The following is a 20,019-nucleotide window of genomic DNA, read 5'->3' as shown; positions in this document are numbered from 1 at the left end:
ACCACCAGCATCCACCAAAAAGGGTCCGGCTCCGGGTGTCCCAAGGCCCAGGGGGTGCATCAGAACATTTTCATCACCTTTCACAATCACCAATGGGACAAGGCAGGGATGTCCTCTGTCCCCTCTCTTATACATCCTAGTGACTGAGCACCTGCTCTCATCAATTCGTCATAACCCCAATATTAGGTGGATTGAGGTGGGAGGCACCGAGTACAAGTGCTCTCTATTTGCTGATGATGTCCTAGTATATATCACTCAATCACATATATCCATCCATGCTGTTATGGCTGAAATAGATCACTTTGTTACATGGTCAAATTTTAAAATCAATGCAGCGAAGTCTGAGGCCCTCGATGTCTCCCTCCCCAAATCCATACAGGATTCCATCCAGTCCAACTTTTCCTTTGCCTGGCCCTCACAGGGTATCAAATACTTAGGAATTCCTATTCATAGAGACCTCTCCCATCTATGTTATCTTAATTTTGGGCCCTTTATTGAACAGCTCCATACAGACCACGGTTGGCAAGTTAGAACTGTAAGATTCACTACGTGAACCACTGGTGTTTTGTGGAAAAGCACATATACACTGTGTTCCAAATTATTATGCAAAAAGTGTTTAGTAGTGATAAGAGAAGAATTTGTTTGTTTGTCAGTTAAACTCATTGATGGTGATGTGTGTCAGGGCTCTTTATATCACTGTAAGCAATTGCAGACACCTTTGCTAATTAGTTTGGCAGGTGTGTCCAATGAAAGGCAAGACTACTTAAGAAGGCTGTCTCACATTATTAAGCAGCCTACATTTTCTGCCAAAATGGGAAAGAAAAAGGATGTGTCGGCTGCTGAGAAGCAACAAATTGTGGAGTGCTTAGGTCAAGGCATGACTACAAGCAACATTGTGCGATGATCAGGATGAAGTGTCTTGGCAATCAAGAAGTATGTAGCTGATTCACAGTACACACGTGTGCGTGCTGATAAGGGCAAATTGAGGACTCTTTCCTACAGGCAATTACGTCAGGTTAAAACAGCAGCGGCAAAAAAGCCTTGTCATAGCAGCAGACAAGTTTTTGAAGCTGCTGGTGCCTCCAACGTCCCCCAAACAACAAGATGCAGGGTCCTTCAGAGGTTTGCAGCATACGCCATCCTGTCGTCATCCTCTATCCACTTCACACAAGCAGAAACGACTCCAGTGGGCCAAACATTACATGAAGACTAATTTCAAAACTGTTTTGTTCATGGATGAGTGCCGTGCAACGCTCGATGGTCCAGATGGATGGAGTGGAGGGTGGCTGGTTGATGGACACCCCCCGCAAACACGGCTACAGCGCCAACAAGGAGGAGGTGGAGTAATGTTTTGGGCTGGAATCATGGGGAGAGAGATTGTCGGCCCCTTTAGGATCCCTGAAGGGGTAAAGATGAACTCCATAATGTATGTGGAGTTTCTCAAACAGTACTTCCTGCCATGGTTCAAGAAGAAGAACCGTGTATTCCACAGCAAGATCATTTTTATGCATGATAATGCACCATCTCATGCTGCACATAAAACATCTGCATCTCTGGCTGATATGGGCATAAAAGGGGACAAACTTATGGTGTGACCCCCATGCTCCCCTGACCTCTACCCCATTCAGAACCTCTGGAGCATCATCAAAAGGAGTGTCTATGATGGCGGGAGGCAGTTCACATCTAAGCAACAGCTCTGGGAGGGTATTCTGTCCTCATGCAAAACAATTGAAGCAGAAAACATCCAAAACCTGACAAATTCAATGGACGAGAGAGTTCAGAAGCTCCTTTCGAACAAGGGGTCCTATGTGCAAATGTAACATCACCTAGAATAAAGTTTTGAGTTGAAAACTGTTTGATTTCAGTTTCTAATAACCTCCTAATGCTTATAATTTCAAAAATGACCATTTTTTTGGTCTTTATTAAAATGAAAAGGTTGATCGAAAAGTTTGGGGGATCTAAGAGTGTGGCAACCCATTTGTCAGGATTACTTTGAATTCTGACAATATAAGGGTCATGTTGCAGGTAGTGCAGCAAGAAGGCACTTATGTGTCTTGTGCATCTCGGAGCCCCAAAATTATTTTCCAGCCAAGGCACAGATAAACATGATTAGTAATTTTAAATCTGGTGGAGCTTAGTATAGATGGCCTAATAGAATCAGTACTGCACACTGCTACAAAGCCCAAATTATTTTCCAGCCAAGATACAGATAAACATGATTAGTAATTTTAAATCTGGTGGAGCTTATTATAGATGGCCTAATAGAATCAGTGCTGCACACTGCTACAAAGCCCAAATTATTTTCCAGCCAAGATACAGATAAACATGATTAGTAATTTGAAAGCTTAAAACGGTTGGTGAGGTGATTTTAACCAATCATCAAGCTTTTACTCTCCCCAGGATGACACAGGGGTAGAAAAGTCGTTTCAGATCCATGATTTGTTCATCTTTATGAACGTGAGTCTGTCTACATTATCAGTGTAGAGCCGCATGCAATTATCTGTCAGCACACCACCAGCAGCGCTGAACACACGTTCAGACAGAACGCTGGTTGCGGGGCATGACAAGATCTCCAAGGCGTAAGTGGCTAGCTCCGGCCATTTATCCAGATTGGAAGCCCAAAAAGAGCAAGGGTCCAGTGACACAGACGTGGCTTCAATGTTTACTTGGAGATACTCCTGTACCATCGTCTCTAGGTGTTGACTATGTGTCAGACTTCTTGTCTCCTGTGGCCTTGCAAAGGATGGGCTAAAAAAGTGGTGAAATGATTCCGCAAAATTGATGTTACCAGCAGATACTGTGGTTCTGTTACGGTTTGAGTGCTGAACACTCGACGGTCCCACGGTTGGCAAGTTGAAACTGTGAGATTCACTACGTGCACCACTGGTGTTTTGTGGAAAAGCACATGTAAGATTCTGCAGCAGTCTCTGCTGATACTCCTGCATGCGTGCATCCCTTTCTATGGCAGGAATAATTTCTGCAAATTTACTTTTGTACCGGGGATCTAACAGTGTGGCAACCCAGTAGTCAGGATTATTTCTAATTCTCACAATTCGAGGGTCATGTTGCAGGTAGTGCAGCAAGAAGGCACTCATGTGTGTTGCGCATCCAGGAGCACCAAGTCCCTGTTGTGTTGGTAGCGAGGTAACAATCATGCTTCCTTCCTCTGTCCTCTCCCCCCAACCTCGCACAACAGAAATGTGATCAAGGTCTCCCTCATCTGATGAGTCTTCCATCAGTTCGTCCTCCACTTCTTCCTGGGCTCCTGCACCTTCCTCACTAGTTTGGCTGCTACCATGCGCCCTGGTAAAACCATCTCCCCCACCCTCACATGCCTACCGCCTTGGTGCTGCCGACCGTCTGGACCTTGCAGATGTTAGCCCTTCCGCATACAACTCCTCCTCCTCTACTTCCTCCACCTCCTCTTGTGCCACCATCTGACTCCGAATTCTGTTTAACATGTGCTCCAGCATGTAAATCACCGGAATAGTCATGCTGATTATGGCATCGTCAGCATTAAACATCTTCGTCGCCATTTCAAAACTGTGCAGAAGGGTGCATAGGTCCCTGATCTGAGACCACTCCTCCAACGTGATTTTCCCCACCTCTGGATCTCTTGGCCCAGGCTATACGTCAGAACGTATTGCACCAGGGCTTGTCGGTGCTGCCACAGTCGCTGCAACATGTGCAGAGTTGAATTCCACCGGGTAGGCACATCGCATTTTAGCCTGTGAAGTAGCAGGCCCAACGACTTCTGTAGAGATGTAAGTCGCTGAGCTGCGGGATGCGAACGGCGGAAGTGAGCACACAGCGACCGTGCCCTCTGCAGAAGGCCATCTAGTCCGGGATAGTGGGCTAAAAATTGCTGGACAACCAGGTTCAACACGTGAGCCATACAAGGCACGTGTGTGACATTGCCCCGGCGAAGGGCCGCACCCAGGTTTGCAGCATTGTCGCACACGGCCTTCCCTGGTTTCAGGTCCAGTGGAGACAACCATTCATGAAATTGGTTCTCCAGAGCTGACCACAACTCCTCAGCTGTGTGACTCACATTTCCCAGACATTTCAAAGTAAAAACCGCCTGATGACGTTGAGCCCTACTGCCAGCATAGTAAGGAGGTGTGCAGGATCCCTTCTGCGCAGTTAGAAAGCTTGTGGCATGACTAGACATGCTTTGGGTGCAGGTGGAGGACCGAGAGGAGGTTGAGGAGGCAGAAGCAGTGGAGGAACTTTGAGATAAAGAGGATTGACGCACAACTCGTGGGGACGGCAAGACTTGGACAGCAGCCCCTTGTCCTGCTGTCACCATAGTTACCCAGTGCCCAGTCAGCGACATGTAACACCCCTGTCCATGCCTACTCATCCAAGTGTCTGTGGTGAAATGCACCCTGTCACACACAGAGTTTCTCAAAGAAGCGGTGATGTTGTATGTGACATGCTGCTGGAGCGCAGGCATACCTTTCTTTGAGAAGTAGTGCCGACTGGGCATCTGGTACTGGGGCACTGCGACGGTCATAAGGTCTCGAAAATGATGACCTGCCAATCACGCTGGCTGTTGCGGGTAAAGAGGTGTCAGGTCTGCGCCCCAAAACAGGTGTGACTGCTGTCCCCCCAGTCACAGAGGATGAAGAGGCCGCGGATGCACAAGATATGGCAGACGGTGGTCGGCCCGGCCGGCTAGGCCGCATTGTAGCACAGTGAGCTTCCCACTGCAACTTATGCTTCATGTCCATGTGCCGGTTCATGCATGAAGTACTCAAACTATGTATTTTTTGGCCTCTACTTAGCTTTTGCTGACATATGTTACAGATAATATGAGTTGGGTCATCTTTATCGATCTGAAAAAATGCCCAGGCTATGCAAGGCTTAGCACCCATGCGACCTGAAGAGCCACCACGACTTGTGGTGAGAGGCAGAGTTGTGTTTGAGGATGCAGTTGTTGACGTGCTTCCAGTACTACGTCTCTGTCCAGGAAGGCGCAATCTGACCTCATCGTCACTAGCATCCTCCTCCACCTCCTCTGCTGACCTCATCGACTGGCTGACTGTGGGTTGACAGAAAGTGGGATCTCCAACCTCATCATCATCACCCTGTGCGTTATCACACCCGTCGTCCTCAGAGCCAACCTGTTCCTGCCCTGACAAAAAACTAAAGTTGTCGCTCCAATCAGGTATTTGAGTCTCATCATTGTCTTCCTCATTGTCTCCACCAACAGGAGTTACAGTTTGGGAATGAGGGTCTACATTATGGTCAGAACCTTCTGCGTCTGTTCCTGGATCCGACTCATAAAGATTCTGGGCATCAGTGCAGATTATTTCCTCGTCTGGATTCACAGAAGCACTGGAGTCGACCTCTGATTCCCAGGCTATAGTATGAGTAAACAGCTCTGCAGACTCAACCATCTGTTCTACCTCATACTCAGATGGGCAGCTGGAGATTTGGGAGCTGTGAGGAAGCAAGTGCGATTGGGGTGACACCTTTGAGGACTGGAGTATTTGTGATGTTGAAGTTGATGTGGAGGAGAGCCCACTTAAAGGAATACTTGATATCCGTTGAAGCACCTGCTGTTTTTGTACCTCATCTGGAATTTGTAGCGATTGGCGTGGCCGTAAGAAAGGGATCTTATCACATTGTCCGCTAAAAGAAGTAGACATTTTAGTTTGGCTGGAAGATGGTCTTTCTTCTCCAGATGTTACTGTTGCTTTAAATCACCTACCCCACGGACACAACCTTTTTTCCCCTTCCCAACACGCCTATTCCCCTTTCCACGAGCAGCAGGCCTTTTTCCACTCATTTTGGTGGTTAACTAATTCACAACTCTGGAGTTGTTTGCACAAAAAAACAATGGATGGGAACCGAGCAGAGCTGAGTGGCCAAACTGTGGTATTAGGCCAAAACTATTGGCTGGGTTAGATGCAGAAAAAAATTATATTCAATTTGCAACCTGATGGAGGTCAGTATAGATGGACTAATAGAACAAGTCCCACACACAGCTAGAAGCCCAAATATTTTTTCAGAGGTAAATGCAGAAAAAAAATATATTCAGTTTGCAACCTGATGGAGGTCAGTATAGATGGACTAATAGAGAAATTCCCACACACTGCTAGAAGGCCAAATATTTTTTCAGAGTTAGATGCAGAAAAAAATTATATTCAGTTTGCAACCTGATGGAGGTCAGTATAGATGGACTAATAGAACAAGTCCCACACACTGCTAGAAGGCCAAATATTTTTTCAGAGCTAGATGCAGACAAAAAATTATTTTTAATTTGCAACCTGATGGAGGTCAGTATAGATGGACTAATAGAGAAAGTCCCACACACTGCTAGAAGGCCAAATATTTTTTCAGAGCTAGATGCAGACAAAAAATTATTTTGAATTTGCAACCTGATGGAGGTGAGTATAGATGGACTAATAGAACAAGTCCCACACACAGCTAGAAGCCCAAATATTTTTTCAGAGGTAAATGCAGAAAAAAAATATATTCAGTTTGCAACCTGATGGAGGTCAGTATAGATGGACTAATAGAGAAATTCCCACACACTGCTAGAAGGCCAATTATTTTTTCAGAGTTAGATGCAGAAAAAAATTATATTCAGTTTGCCACCTGATGGAGGTCAGTATAGATGGACAAATTGAACAAGTCCCACACACTGCTAGAAGCCCAAATATTTTTTCAGAGGTAGATGCAGATATAAATTATATTCAGTTTGCAACCTGATGGAGGTCAGTATAGATGGACTAATACAATGATGCTGTGCCCAAAAAGTTTTACTTCACTAGGTGCAGTAAAAAAATTGGTATTCTATACACAGGCGGTATAGCTTGCAACATAGATAGGCTACTCCACTGACTAACACACTCTGCAATAGGCCAAAAAGGATTTGCTTTGCTAGATTTAGCGAAATGCTGTGAAAAAAACTTGCACAGCACTGGCACAGACCTGCCTGGCAAAAACTGATAGGAACTGATGTAACTTAGTCCTGAAAAGGACTGCAATTACTATTAGTCTTTACTTCCAACCTATCTATTTAAGAGTACAGACCTGCCTGATAAAAGTCGTAGGAAATGCTGTAACCTAGTCCTTAAAAGGACTGCAATCACAACTATGCCCTATTCCAAAGCTATCTGTAGATTTGTGCGAAAATTGGCTTGAAATTAACAAGGTATAGCGCACACAGCAACAGCGGTGCCGTCTAACACGCAGCTTTAGCAGTGAGAAAATGGTGGCGACGGGGAAAATGCCTGGGTCTTATAGGGCAAGGACATGTGACATACACTGCCAATGACACATGCCCTTGCTTGTGTGAAAAAAAACAGTTTGCTCTGTGTGTGCGCTGCTGATAGGCTGACAGATTGCACCTCCCCACTGTAAATGCGGGAAAGAGGAAAAAAAATGGAGATCTTCATTATTCCTGCAGAGATCAATCCCCTGCCCCTCCCCCCGCCCGCTGTACACTTAAACTGCGTATTAACATTAATTTTCATCATTGCTGAGAAAAAATCCAGTTATGATTTTGGTGCACGAACCGTTATCGAACATAACCTCGAACAGCCGAATTTTTTTCAAATCGTTCGTGTTCGCCGAACGGCTCGAACACCGCCCAAAACAGCTCGAATTTGAGATTGGCGAACAGTTCGAGTCGAACAACGCTCATCTCTAGTATGCACAAAACACGCTGTATACTCTGCACGCATCACACACTCAGCATACGCCGTACGCACCACACACACAAACTGTATAAGCCGTATGCATCACACACACACTGTATACGCCGTAGTCAACACTCACACTGTGTACGCCGTATGTACCACAAACGCACATTGTATACGCCGTACGCACCACAGACACATTGTATACGCCATACCCACCACACACACACATTGTATATGCCGTACGCACCACACAAACACACACTGTATACACCGTACGCACCACACACACTGTATACGCCATACACAGCACCCACACTCTATAGGCCTTATATACCACACACACACAGTATACGCTGTACACACCACACACACTGTATAAGCCATATGCACGACACACACACACACACTATATGCCGTACACACCACACACAGACACACTGTATACCTCATACACATCACATACACACACACACTGTATGCACTGTGCGCACCACTCACACACTCTACAAGCCGTATGCACTAAAACACACACTCTGTATACGCCATACGCACCAAACACGCTGTATACTCCGTACGCATCACACACTCAGCATACGCCGTACTCACCACACGCACACTGTAAACGCCGTATGCACCACACACACAAACTGTATACGCCGTACGCATCACACACACACTGTATACGCCGTAGGCAACACACACACTTTATACGCCGTATGTACCACAAACATACACTGTATACGCCGGGCGCACCACACACACACTGTATATGCCATACGCACCACACAAACACACAGTGTATATGCCGTACGCACCACACACACACTGTATACGCCATACACAACACACACGCACTGTATACGCCGTACGCACCACACACACTGTATACACCGTACACAAACACACACACTGTATACGCCGTATGCCTCCCCACACTTAATAGGCCTTATATACCACAAACACACACACACACACACACACACTGTATACGCCATACACAACACACACACACACTGTATATGCCGTATGCAGCACACACACACTGTATACACCGTACACAAACACACACACTGTATACGCCGTACGCCCCCCCCACACTTTATAGGCCTTATATACCACACACACACACACACTGTATATGCCGTACACACCACACACACACACACACACACACACACACTGTATAAGCCATACACACGACACACACACACTGTATACGCCGTACGCACCACACACAGACACACTGTATACCTCATACACATCACATACACACACACACTGTATACGCTGTACGCACCACACACACACTCTATAAGCCATACGCACTAAAACACACACACACTCTGTATACGCTGTACGCACCAAACACATTGTATACTCCGTACGCATCACCCACTCACACACTCTGCATACGCCGTACGCACCACACACACTGTAAATGCCGTGCGCACCACACACACAAACTGTATAAGCCGTATGCACCACACACACACTGTATATGCCGTAGGCAACACACACACTGTATACGCCGCATGTACCACAAACACACACTGTATACACCATACGCACCACAGACACACTCTATACGCCGTACGCACCACACACACACACTCTATACGCCGTACGAACCACACACACACACATTGTATACGCCGTACGCACAACACAAACACACACTGTATATGCTATACATACCACACACACACTGTATACGCCGTACGCACCACACACATACACTCTATACGCTGCACGCACCACACACACACTGTATACGTCGTACACACCACCACACACATAGTGTATACGCTGTATGTACCATACACACACACTGTATACGCCGTATACACCACACACACACTCTATACGCCATACACACACACACTGTATACGCAGTACGCACCACACACACACACACACTGTTTGCGCCGTACACAACACACACATTGTATACATCGTACGCACCACGCACACTGTATATGCCGTTCGCACCACACACAAGCTGTATACGCCGTATGCACCACACACACACACTATATATGCCTATGCACCACACACACTTTTTATGCCGTTTGCACCACATACACACACAAACAATATATACGTCGTATGTACCACACACGCACACTGTATATGCCGTACGCACCACACACGCACACTGTATACGCCGTACGCACCACACACACTGTATACGCTGTACACACCATACCCATACACTGTGTATGCTGTGCACACCACAAACACATACTGTGTACGCTGTATGCATGACACACACACAAACTGTATGAGCCGTTTGCACCGCACACACACACTGTATACACCGTACACACCACATAGACACACACACTGCATACGACATACACACCACAAAAACACTGTATACGCTGTACGCACCACACACACACTCTACAAGCCGTATGCACTAAAACACACACACTCTGTATACACCGTACGCATCAAACACACTGTATACTCTGTACGCATCACACACTCACACATTCTGCATACGCCGTATGCACCACACACACAAACTGTATACGCCGTGCGCATCACATGACAGCGGATATCTGCGAGTCATGTGGTTAAATATATCTCACCCATAGCTAACTGACCCCCTTTCAAATAAACACACCACACATTATATGTTGGATTAAATTGGCCACAGCAGCCGTTTATTAACATATAAATACAAACATTATAAACGATATCCTAAAGGGGAGGTCCTCGAAGCCCCAAACTATTTTAAACCAACAAACCAATTGTGTCTTTATGTCTCAGGCCAGATTGCGTATAACCTCTAGCCGCTAATCACCTTCTCAGAGGCACCAGTTCAAACAGCCTGCCCAATGAAACATGCCCCAAACCACGGGTCCTCTGATCCATTCCCCATGGGATCAACCACCCGAGACCACTGAATGCCGTGTAGGGGGGTCCAGAAATTCCCGAGGTCCCCCCCCCCACTGATCCACTATTAACCATGAACACCAACTTCGAGGATCCCCCCCATGCCAGCTGCCATGACAAAGCATATTAAAAATACAATAAAACAGTCCTCAGAATTTCGAAATTGTTCCACTGAGGATTCAAAAAATGGGTGGGTGGGTGGGTGGGAGATGTTGCTTTATTGATGATGGCAACCTGAAATGGCTGCCAAATCCCAAATGGCTATCCCTATATACCCCACACCTCCCCTACATATGCCCCAACCCCCAAAAATACCCTCCCCTACAATATACATTAATGAAATTAAAGATAAACACCTACCCGAGCCCTAGTCACCCCTACCTTAGCAAGCCCTCCCCCTATATCCCGCATTAACCCTGTCATGCCTGCCTCCCTCTAAAGTCTGTGGCTGAGTATGGCCTCTCTTGACAGCGGGAATCTGCGAGTCATGGGGTTAAATATATCTCACCCATAGCTAACTGACCCCCTTTAAAATAAACACACCACACATTTTATGTTGGATTAAATTGGCCACAGCAGCCGTTTATTAACATATAAATACAAAGATTATAAACTATATCCGAAAGGGGTGGTCCTCGAAGCCCCAAACTATTTTAAACCAAGAAACCAATTGTGTCTTTATGTCTCAGGCCAGATTCCGTATTACCTCTAGCCACTAAGCACCAGCTCAGAGGCACCAGTTCAAACAGCCTGGCCAATGAAACATGACCCAAACCACGGGTCCTCTGATCCATTCCCCATGGGATCAACCACCCGAGACCACTGAATACCATGTAGGGGGGTCCAGAACTTCGAGAGGTCCCCCCCCCCACTGATCCACCATTAACCATGAACACCAACTTCGAGAATCCCCCCATGCCATGAGCACAAATATTCTGACACCTCAAATATTTGTGTCCCTCCACACTCTTAATCCTTTTTCTATGCCTTCTTGAATTGCCAGGCACCACATATCCGTACCGACCGTGCTCAAATGTACCCCATGCCTCCTCCAGAACTCCCCTTCTCCCGACTCTAATTCCAAATGGCATATGGCCAAGGTCCCATTTCTCACCATGAAACGCGTCACCGCCCTATTTAGTTTTACCCGGGCCCTATTGATTCCATCATTTGATCGGGCCCCTCGCCAGATTTTCCGTGGAACAATGTCTGATCAGATAACTAAAACCTTCGGAAACATTGCCCACAATCTTAGTATATCAAATTTGATATCTTTGATAAGTTCCCTACAAGACCTCTTACACAGGTCATTACCACCTAAATGTAACACCAGCAAATCAGGGACCCGATCAAGCCTCACAAAGTGATGGAATTCTGCCAGGAGTTGACGCCAAACCATTCCCCACTTTCCAATCCACTGAAGAATAGCTTCATCCTCCGAAAATCCCAACTGACGGCCGGCCTGCCTCACCGCAGCCCGCAGTGCAGCCCAGAAAACAAAAGAATGGCCCATGATCCATACGAGTCGGGGACCCACATCTGTGAATTTAAACAAAACATGGCTCTGAGAAACAGTAACATCAAACCAGAACTAAAACATGCTCTTCCTTATACCCAAGCCGGGCGTATATAAGACCTAAACCGTATGGATTCCCAACGCCCCATTTTCTTAACCAACTCGTCACCCAACCCCCTCCTGGCTGCCTCAGTGGCTGCACCAATCCTGAAAGAGTGACCGCTAAAATCTTTTAGCGAGATACCGCCAGCTTTCAGACACTTCTTCAGCACGGCTACAAACTGAAAGCGAGACAAAAAGGAGCCGTCCTCATGAACCAATAATGGTGATTTGAACCCCACTACACCTAGCCCAAATTCACTCAAACAACGAACAGGACGCATGTCAGACGCAGCCACTGCGAACAATACCACTTTACACCCTTTCCTGAATTGATCGGTCTTTGAAAAATGAATGAAAACCTCTTTTGTATCCGAATATAAGTTCACGTCATCCTTTAAAAGACCGTCAATGACAAATCTTGATGGGTTAACCAACTCCACTAAACGTAACGCCCCAAAAAAGGCCAAAGAAAAAAATAGCCGAAATAGTTTGACTTCCCATGGAGACTTACAAACCAACCCAATAAGCTGTCCCAGAGTTAACAACAATCCATATGATATGGGCCGTCTGCAGTCTCTCACCTTGCAGCCTTTTCGCAAACCTTTCAATGCCTGGAGGACCAAAGTTGTTTTTGTTATGTCCGGAATACCCCTTATTTTAAAACCAAAAGCCAAGCCAGCCATAAAATTATTAATTTTTGGCACCGACCAACCTTCCTCCCAGCAATGACCAACCAATAATAATAAAAGGCCATTGCTCTCTAAAGGATCTCGCTTAGTAGCTTTCCATTCCTCCCACTGCTGCCAAGCAACCTCATATGACGACCAGGTCCTTGTAGATAATAATTGACCGATCAATTTCTTTACAGCTCGAAGCGAAGATTCCATAGTTGTGGAGGGCATACTAAACCTGTCGATAATGCCTGAGATGCCGGCAACCGGAACTGATCCCACTGCGAATGAGAAACAGCATTGACGGTTGAGATTAAAGGATCCAACTTGAACTCCGCCACTATCCACATGTTCAAAGATAAGCTAATCAGCACCAGCCGTTGCAACACTTTTACCACCAGTGGCGATGCAGCCGACAGAGAATTGATAGCTAACACTACCCCTTGGTTCTTGCAAGAAAAACAAATCTTTTTATTCTGAAAATACTCACCCCATTGTGCCAGAGAGACCACGATGGGGAAAAGATTGATCAATGTATGATTATCCAACAAATTCCAATCACGCCATGATGCTGGCCATTTTTCCTCAAGCAAACTACCACGAAAAATGATAGCAAAACCTTGTTTCTCTGACACATCAATGCACAATCCCAATTCACTGGCATTCACGACTGGGGCAATTCAGACCGACTTGCCGTTATAAGACTCCAAAAATTGGGCCCAAATTCCCAAATCATCCCGTAACTCCTTGCGCAACCTAATGAAGCGATAAGGTGATTTAGCTCCAGCCGTTGCTAATGATAAACGCTTACAGAATGCCCTGCCCATTGGCATAATACGACACGCAAAATTCAATTTTCCGAGAAGAGACTGTAATTCACGCAAAGTAATTTTATGCAGTTTTTTACCTCTCGATACCAATTCCAACAGATCAACAACCATATCAGCGGGAAGCCTACACTCCATCTTAACTGTGTCGATTAAAATTCCGAGAAAACTCAAAGACGTCACCCGACCAACAGTCTTCTCGACAGCCAACGGCACTCCAAACTTTTTAGCCACACTCTCCATAGTGTGCAACAACACTGAACAATTGGGAGAATTAGCAGGACCAACATATAACAAATCATCCAAATAATGAATGCAGGAATTCAAACCGGAAACATCCCTAGCAACCCAAGGAATGTACTAAATGTTTCAAAGCACACACAGGACAGCGAGCAACCCATTGGGAGACATCGGTCTACAAAAAAGCTACCATTCGAATAGCAACCCAATAAGTGCATGCACTCCGGAAGTACTGGTAACAGCCTAAAAGCCTCCTCTATGTCAGTCTTTGCCAATAATGCCCCCTTTCCAAAAAACCAAACCCAACTAACTGCCATGTCAAAGGAAGTATAACTCACTGAACACAAATCAGGGTCAATACCATCATTCACCGACGTGCCCTTTGGAAAGGAGAAGTGATGAATTAGCCTATATTTACACCAATTCCTTTTTCGGGACAATGCCTAATGGAGATACCCGTAAGTTTTTTAAGGGCTTGTAGGCAAAAGGCCCAGCCATTCTCCCTAAAACCACTTTCTTTCCTAATTTTTCTGCAACCACCTCAGGAAACTGTAATGCGGATTTTAAATTTTTTGCATGAAATTGAATCTTGCTATCAATGAACAGTATCCTAAAGCCAACATCAAAACCTTCTTCTAATAGTGAGGCCGCTGCCCTGTCTGGGTATCTACTTAGAAATAGCTGCATGTCTGCCAGACGCACCGGCGTCACCCCTTTTCTCATTGCCTTCACTGCTTCTGAATTTACCCCCTCTGAAACATCTGGATGCGCTATGGCTACCACCGCATGAGGAGCAGTCGTGTTTAAATTTACACTTATTTCCGAACTTACAGGATCCTTCATTGAAAAGGAAATATAATCCTCTTTGAACAGCTGACGAGTGTCCCGACTATCCGAGAATGCCGCTGCTCCCGAGAAAGGGCTGATTAGTATGACCACTCATACTCGGTGCTATTACCTTCAGCCATAGGGCAATATCCTTATGGTCCCAACGGATACTAGGACGCACCGCTTTCCTCTGACAAAATTGTTCATCATAACGTAACCAGCCCTGTCCCCCATATACCCTATAAGCTTCCCCGATTGCATCTAATTTTCAGAAAAGTCCGGAACAATTTTCAGAAGCTTTCTCACCTATCACACTGGCTAATATTGCAAACGCCTGTAACCAGTTCGTAAAAGTCCGTGGCATCAGGCGGTACCTACGTTTTTCTTCGTCCTCTTTCTTGGAATCATCGTATCTAAACCTATCTAGATTGAAGAGTTCCAATGGAAGGAAAGAGAATATGTCTACATATTCCCCTTTCCATATCTTCTCCCTAACCTCAGGCTTTAAATGTGCCCCCAGAGGCCTCTCGAAGTAAACATAAACTTCCCCTTTCGCCATATCATCTAATCTTACATTATCATCTTTGTCCTTGTTACCCTCACCTCCCACAATTTGTGTAGGTCCAGAAATGCCCGTGTTAGCTTCGCCTGATGACAGATTAGCTCCCCCTGTGCCCGCTGTATTGGAGCCCCTCAAAAGTTCCATGTTGGTGCTACCTAACCCACTCTGTCCCAACTGAGGCGATTGAAAATTACCCAGACATGCAGAAGTAGGCGATACTATGCCTTGTGACACATTCGTCCCCATCCCCAGTAAAACAGCTAAATCCCTTAAACCCTGCATGACTATACCAATGCCCCCGCCAACCCCCCCAGGGATGTCCTGACTATTAAATTCTAAAGATGGTAACGGGAGCCTGAAAGGAAAAATTTGCGATGACTCACCTGGCTGCCTAGGTGCTGTGAACCCAGCAGCCGCTAATCCTGAATCCTGGAGTCGACGTCCATCATCTGATCCTTGTTGGCCCCAGTATGGCGTGAGAGGATGAGCTGAGGGGCCAGCAGCCTGCTGCCCCGCTACCGACTCTGATCCTGACCCAGCATTTTCCGTTGAATATGGTGACCAATGGCTGCAGCCAGCCTGGCTACAGCCGTGACTGGCTCACATAACAGATGAGGGGGCTGGGAGAGCACTGTGCTGCCCGCATCCTTGAGTCACCTCTGCGTGACTGTTGTTGCCTGACCTCGCATTTGCAGAGACTGCCGCCTGCTGCATGCCTGCAGCCTTATGAATGATGGCCGCCGCGACCGCACTGTGGGCGGAGCTAGCAATGTGGGCAGAGCCGGCCGTAACCTGACCGCCCGCTGTTAAATTGTCCTCGCCTGCCGGAAGATGGGCGGAGCGATCGTCACCGCTCCCGCGCTGAGAGGCCCCCAGGTTAGGCCCCCGTCCTCGCGACGTCCTTGCTGCGCTGAGCCGAGCATGCCCCCGCAGCTGCATGTGGCCTGCCGTACCTGGTCCTGAGGACTCGCCGCCTCGTGTTGTAGAGGAGGAGGCCGGCTCCTTCTCCTGACGCAGGTCCCAGCGTGTCGCTGGATTCCTCCCAGAGCGGGAAGTATGAGCCGCGGCAGTGCGAGCCCTACTCCCGACTGGAGGGTCCCGAGAGGGGCTCCTGATACGCACCCGGACCCTGGGGGTTTCTTCAGGGCTAAGGCGCGCCGGAGGCCTAGCCCTCCACGGCTGTCGTGGCTCAGGAGCTGGTGTAGCAGTACCGGCTCCCGTACCCCCAAGCAGGCATTGAACTGAAGCCTGCAGCCAATCTGCCCCGTTCAGGCTGGCAGCGTCCCGCAGCTGCTGCAGTATCCCTTCAATGGCTTCCATAATAAACAATAGATGTTGCTTAAGGGATGATGGCAACCTGAAATGGCTGCCAAATCCCAAATGGCCATCGCTATATACCCCACTCCTCCCCTACATACGCCCCTACCCCCAAAAATACCCTCCCCTACAATATACACCAATCAAATTAAAGATAAACACCTACCCGAGCCCTAGTCACCCCTACCTTAGCAAGCCCTCCCCCCTATATCCCGCATTAACCCTGTCATGCCTGCCTCCCTCTAAAGCCTGTGGCTGAGTACGGCCTCTCTCACACACTGTATACGCCCTAGGCAACACACACACTGTATACGCCGTATGTACCAGAAACACACACTGTATACGCCGTACAGACCACAGACACACTGTATACACTGTATGCACCACACAGACACACATTGTATACGCCGTACGCACTGCACAGACTGTATACGCCGTGCACAACACACACACTGTATACGCCGTACGCACCAAGCACACTGTATACTCCGTACGCATCACACACTCTCACACTCTGCATAAGCCATAAGCATCACACACACACTGTAAACGCCGTACGCACCACACACACAAACTGTATATGCCGTACGCATCACACACACACTGTATACACCGTAGGCGACACACACTGTATACGCCGTATGTACCACAAACACACTGTAGTCGCCGTACGCACCAAACACACACACATTGTATACGCCGTACACACCAAACAAACACACACTGTGTGCGCCGTACGCACCACACACACACTGTATACTCCGTACACACACACTGTATACGCCGTACGCACCACACACACACTGTATACGCCGTACACAAACAAACACACTGTATATGCCTTACGCCCTCCCACACACACACACACTGTATAGGCCTTATATAACACACACACACACACTGTATTTGCTGTACACACCACACACACACACACACACACACAGTATAAGCCATATGCACGACACACACACACTGTATACTCCATACGCACCACACACACTGTATACGCCATACGCACCACACACACACTGTAAATGCCGTACGCACCAACACACACACATAATATGTATACGCCGTACACACCAAATACACACTGTATACCCCGTTCACACGACACACACACGCACTGTATACACCGTACGCAACACAAACACACTGTATACGCCGTACACAACACACACACTGTATACGCCATATTCACCACACACACTGTGTATGCCATACGCACCACACACACACTGTATATGCCATAGATACACACACACTGTATACACCGTACGCAACACAAACACACTGTATACGCCATACACAACACACACACACACACTGTATACGCCATATTCACCACACACACTGTATACACCATACGCACCACACACACACTGCATACGCCGTACGCACCACAAACACACTGTATACACTGTATGCACCATACACACACATTGTATACGCCGTACGCACCACACAAATACACACACTTTATATGCCGTATGCACCACACACACACACACACTGTATATGCTGTATGCACCATACCCACACACTGTATACGCCGTACACACCACAAACACACACACTGTATACCCCATATGCACGACACACAGACACACACTGTATACGCCATTTGCAATGCAGACGCACACTGTATACGCCGTACACATCACATAGACGCACACTCTGTATACGCCAAACACACCACCCACACACTGTATAAGCTGTACGCACCACACGCACACTTTAGACGCCGTGCTCACCCACACACTGTATAAGCTGTACGCACCACACACTCACACTGTATACGCCGTACACACCACACACACAGACTGTATATGCCGTAAGCACAACACACACACATTGTATATGCCGTACGCACCACACACACATTGTATATGCCATATGCACCACACACACACACTGTATACGACGTATGCACAACACACACACACACACTGTATACGGCGTTTGCAATGCACACACACACTGTATACGCCGTACACATCACATAGACACACACTCTGTATACGCCAAACACACTGTATACGCTGTACGCACCACACACACAATGTACATGCCATATGCACCACACACACACACTGTATACGCCGTATGCATGACACACATACACACACTGTATACGCCGTTTGCAATGCACACACACACTGCATACGACGTACACATCACATAGACACACACTCTGTATTCACCAAACACACTGTATACGCTGTACGCACCACACACACATACTTTAGAGACCGTACGCACCCACACACTGTATAAGCTGTACGCACCACATGCACACTTTAGATGCCATACTCACCCACACACTGTATAGGCTGTACGCACCACACACTCACACTGTATACGCCGTACACACCACACACAAACACACACTGTATAGGCCGTACACACCACACACACTGTATACGCCATACACACCACACACACAGACTGTAAACGCTGTAAGCACCACACACACACTGTAAACACCATACGCGCCACACATACACACACTGTATACGCCGTACACACCACACACACCAACTGTACACTGTGTTCCAAATTATTATGCAAATAATATTTTCTCAGATTTTCCCAAATTACCTATATGAATTGCAGTCATTGTAATTTTCCAGTCAAATAACTATTAGAGTACAATTGAAAGGTTTTTGTACAAACTGCCTATAACAGTATATTTAAAAAAAAATAAAAAACTCAAACTGCACTCAAAATGCATGTTCCAAATAATTATGCACAGCAGAGTTTTCAACCTTTTCATTTTAATAAAGAACAAAATAATGGTCATTATAAGCATTAGCAGGTTATTACAAACTGAAATCAAACAGTTTTCAGCTCAAAACTTTATCCTACGTGATGTTACGTTTGCACATAGGACCGCTTGTTCGAAAGGAGCATCTGAACTCTCTCGTCCATTAAATTTGTCAGGTTTTGGATGGTTTCTGCTTCAATTGTTTTGCATGAGGACAGAATACCCTCCCAGAGCTGTTGCTTAGATTTGAACTGCCTCCCGCCATCATAGACACTCCTTTTGATGATGCTCCAGAGGTTCTCAATGGGGTTGAGGTCAGGGGAGCATAGGTGCCACACCATAAGTTTGTCCCCTTTTATGCCCATAGCAGCCAGAGATGCAGATGTGTTATGTGCAGCATGAGACGGGGCATTATCATGCATGAAAATGATCTTGCTGCGGAATGCATGGTTCTTCTTCTTAAACCATGGAAGGAAGTGCTGTTTGAGAAACTCAACATATATTATGGAGTTCATCTTTACCCCTTCAGGGATCCTAAAAGGGCTGACAATCTCTCTCTCCATGATTCCAGCCCAAAACATTACTCCACCTCCTCCTTGTTAGCACCGTGGCCGTGTTTGCATGGGGTGTCCA

Source organism: Phyllobates terribilis, unplaced genomic scaffold, assembly GCF_046119375.1.
Source record: "Phyllobates terribilis strain yellow unplaced genomic scaffold, ASM4611937v1 Scaffold_13__5_contigs__length_258822181, whole genome shotgun sequence".
NCBI lineage: Eukaryota > Metazoa > Chordata > Amphibia > Anura > Dendrobatidae > Phyllobates > Phyllobates terribilis.
The sequence above is the reverse complement of the archived record's forward strand: the minus strand, read 5'-3'. Positions refer to the sequence as shown.